We start from the raw sequence: 4606 nt of genomic DNA on the forward strand, positions 1-4606 counted from the left end.
AGTCGGTTGGGGGTCGAGAACAAGCGAAGGTCGTAGGGTTGGTCTTGTATGCATGAGTCAAGGGTGGTTGGATAGGAGGATTGGAGCGAGCCGATGGTGCAAGGGCCATTCCTAGGCTTAGATCAGACCCTGTGGGTCTGAGTCATGGTCTAAGATGGCTTGAAAGCTGCTGGACTTGACCACGAATCCGATCGAGCAAGTTGCGTCAATTTAGGTCGCGGGTGGGGTTCTTTTGGTGACTCTCGAGTGTGTGTGTCTTACACCATGCATGGGTTAGGGTTCTTAGCTAGATTGGTCCAGGAGGGGTCCAGCGATGAGCTAGGTGTGGTGGTTCGAGGATGGTTCGAGTTGGTTAAGAGTAGAGTAGAAATTAGCTTGGATGTGTTTGGACGCTTTTCTGTCGCAATTCACAAATAACAAAATTATTAAACTATACATAAATGCACCCGAAACAATATATCACATAAATAATAATTCAACAAATATTTGAAATAATTAGATAAATACTACTCAGTTTAGTTTTTTTAGAGACAAAAATATTTATCAAATATTTATAATTTAGTTGTTGAATCATTTCTTTCTTACTCGTCAACATAACCAACACATTTAGTATATCCTGTGATATTGTTAATCGTAGATAATTCTTGATTAACTTCAACTTCGAGAAATTTTTTTTTTGCTGATGAAAATTTTACTGGTATGGTTAACACATCATGTAGGCAATATAAGTATTTGGAATAAATCATTTCATTTCGCCAAACACTAGCATATCAATCATTGTTTTTTCATGTGTTAACTAGTATTGCATGACCATCAACTCTAAACACAACTTATAACCATTAATATTTGGACGTCCCTTATGACTATGAAATTGTTGAAGCTCCGTTCAAGACTGATTATGTTTATGTAGTATTCACAGTGTTCTAAAAATCCCCACCTATGACCGTCTAGGCGGCACCTAGGCGCTGGGCGGTCCAAAACCGTCCCGATTTTAGGCTAGTCGAAACTTCTAGGTGCCACCATATTAATCGGCCGCCTAGGCGGTCCGAGCGCCGCCTGGCGCGAAAGCCGCCTAGGCGATTTTACAATTAAAAATCCGCCTAGGCGGTTTACACTTAAAAAAAACAAATTATGATATTCTTAATTATAGTATATATGAATATCACCGCCTAGCCGGATTTCTACTTTTAAAAAAAAACCAAATAATAATTATACTTTAAAGGATAATGTTGGAAACATATTTTACATTTGTGATTTGTCTGCAGCCCAGCCCGTTCCTTGAGCTTTCAAAAAAACCCTTGTTCTTATTTCTCAAGCAAACGCCAGAAGCAGGACGATGTTTCAATCGAATCCTTACATTGATTTCCCAACATTTTCAGGTCAGTTTTTGAATCCTTTTTAAGTTTTAACTAATGTGTTCGAGTGTTTTCTTCCTGGGATTCTCGATTTTGTGCCTGCGATTTTCTGTCTGGATGGTGTTTGATAAAATGACTCTATAAGAGATGTTTATAATCTGAAATAAAAGTAGAACTATAATACAAGTTGGTGGCTTTAGTGGAATTTGGGCATATGTATTCATTTTTATTTATTACTGTGAATCTGTGATTAGCATCAATTTAATTTGGGCATTAGAAAATGAATGTTTGAGTGGCATACGTAGAAGTACCAACTTGGAAATTATTGCATTTCTTAGTCGTCATTTTGAATATCCACGTATGTGATCTTTAGCATCTAAATTTTCCCTCAGGATATCAAGCAGAAACAGGAACAAAAAATGGCTGGTAATATGTCTTTTGAAGCATCTAATTCAATGCCAGAGACGGAGGGTGATAACCCTTTGAAGCGTAATTCGAAAGATGTTGGATGGGAATTTGCGGACTTGGTGGATCCTAAAAATTTGGATAAGTTGAAATGTAAGTTATGTGGAAAAATTACTAGTGGTGGAATTTATTGGATGAAACAACATATTGCCTATATCAAAGGAAATGTTGCCCCGTGTAAGAATTCTTCGAACGAGGATAAAGAGAAGTGTAAGAATGCCATTGAAGACGCAAGAACAAAAAAGAAACAAAAGAATACAAATGAAGTGGCGGTGAGAGAAGAAGTTGTTCTTGATGAATATGAGGAAGATGGAGAGAGTCTAGAAAAAAGAAAGAATCCACTTACTCTTGGTCCTATGGACCGATTTGCATCTGCCATTGACCCTGATTCCGGGTTGAGTGGAAGTAAGAAGACGAAACAACAACAAAATATTCTTGATGGACTTTGGAAGCAAAGGACACATAGCGTGCATCAATATGTAGCTCGATGGGTGTATGAGTCCGGTATTCCTTTTCATGCCCTTGACAATGATAGCTTCAAGAGGTTTGTGGAAGCTGTTGGTCAATTTGGACCAGGTTATCGTCCTCCAACTCAATACCTATTAAGGGAGCCTTTATTGAAAGAAGAGGTAGAAAGAACTAAAGGTCTATTTAAAAAACAAGAAGAAGAATGGGCTTTGAATGGTTGCTCAATCTTGACCGATGCTTGGACCGATCGGAAAAGAAGAAGTATTATGAATTTGTGTGTCAATTGTAGGGGAGGCACAACTTTTCTTTCTTCTAGGGATGCATCAGATGAAGCACACACCGGGAATTATGTATTTGAATATGTGGACAAGTGCATTGAAGAAGTTGGGCCACAAAATGTAGTTCAAGTTGTAACGGACAATGCTTCAAATAATATGGCGGCAAAAGATTTGTTGAAGGAGAAGAGGCCACATATATTTTGGATTTCATGTGCATCTCATGCAGTGAATCTTATGCTTCAAGGCATTGGGAACCAACCTAAGTTTAAAGGGGTGATTGAGAAGGCGAAATGCTTCACCATATTTATTTATGCACATCACAAGACATTGTCAATGATGAGGAAGTTCACCAAAAAAGAGACATTGTGAGGCCAAGAATAACAAGATTTGCAACCACTTTTCTAACTTTGCAAAGTTTGATGGAAAAGAAAAATGAATTGAGAGCTATGGTTACTATTGAAGAATGGAATGCATGCAAATATTTAAAGAGTGTAAAGGGGAAGGTGACATATAATACTGCTTTGAGTGTCTCTTTTTGGAATGGGGTAAGCTTTTGTTTGAAGGTTTTTGCTCCTTTAGTTAAGGTACTTCGTCTTGTTGATGGAGATAAAAAACCATCTATGGGTTTTTTGTATGGTGAATTAGTTAGAGCAAGATATGAGATTAAAGCGGTATTTAAAAATCAAGAGCTTCATTATCGTCCAATTATTGATATTATTGATGAGAAAAGTCGTAATCGGCTTGATAGTCCACTACATTTGGCCGCCTACCTCTTGAACCCTTATTATTTCTTCAATGATCGGAGCATTGGAAGTGAAGAAGTGGTCACAAATGGGTTTTTCACTTGTGTTGAATCATTTTTCCCGATGACATTGATAGCCAAAGTGAGGTAGAGTAAGTGTGGAGTTGTTGAAGTATATCAACATAGATGGTGGATTTGGAAGAGCATTGGCTATGGCGGGATGCACAAAAAATGATGAGAAATATGATCCGGGTAAGAACAATTTTAAAAAAAAATTATTGTTTTTTGTTTGATAATTTTTATTGTTTCATTTGTTTATTTAGTTAGATAGTGGCATCTTTATGGAAATGGTGTACCTAAATTGCAAAAAATGGCAAAAAGAATTCTTTCTTTGACTACAAGTTCTTCCAGTTGTGAGAGAAATTGGAGTACTTTTGAGGGAGTAAGTACTTAATTGATTATTCTATACTTATTATTATATATTTTTAAATATGTATTCAATATTAATATTTTTTTAATGTAGATCCATACTAAAAAAAAAATAGACTAGATATCGAAGGTTGAACAATTTAGTTTATGTTCAATTCAATGCCAAGATCATTAACAAGAAGAGAAGGCAAGAAGAAAAAGGAGTGGATGTTCTACTTGCTAGTGAAGCAACTATGGCACAAGGATAGATTGTTGATGGTGGAGATGAAGATGTTGGGACAAATGTTGAAGATGTAAGGGAACTTCACGAAGAAGAATTTGTATTGGATGAAGAGGAGGAAGAAGCCATGGATTTTGAGTTTGAATCCGATACAGAAGAAGTATTGGAAAAATATGAAGATGAACTAGAAGAGTTAGATGTTTAGGTTTAATATCAATAAATTATGTTGGAAAAAATGTTGAACAAATTTAATTTTCATTGTACAACGGTTGTAGTAAAGTAGTAAACTGATGTGGATGATTCATATATAAAAATTTATTAATATATAGACGCTAGGCGGTAGGTAACCGACCGCCTACCGCTTTTTAGAACACTGAGTATTCATAAGTGGGACGGGGAATAGTGTGGGTTGATATTTTTTTAAATAGAATATTGGGTTAGATTTTTTTATCAACTAGAATATTTTTNAGATTTTTTTTTTACTGTGATATCAACTCAACATATAATAATAATAATAATAATAATAATAATAATAATAATAATATTGGACCCTCACCTGAGCCAAGTCTTGAGGCAGCAGCTTGTCTGGCCTCACAAAAGTTCGATCCTATGTAACAATAAATCAGTCAAACGTTAATGCGAGAGTCAC

The 4606-nt window shown here is 36.0% G+C and overlaps 1 pseudogene; it reads left to right on the top strand.

The window, feature by feature from the left end:
• Nucleotides 1-1776: 1776 nt before the first annotated feature.
• On the top strand, nucleotides 1777-4129 carry LOC140989735 (uncharacterized; annotated as a pseudogene).
• Nucleotides 4130-4606: the final 477 nt, after the last annotated feature.

This window comes from Primulina huaijiensis, chromosome 1, assembly GCF_012295235.1.
Source record: "Primulina huaijiensis isolate GDHJ02 chromosome 1, ASM1229523v2, whole genome shotgun sequence".
Lineage (NCBI taxonomy): Eukaryota > Viridiplantae > Streptophyta > Magnoliopsida > Lamiales > Gesneriaceae > Primulina > Primulina huaijiensis.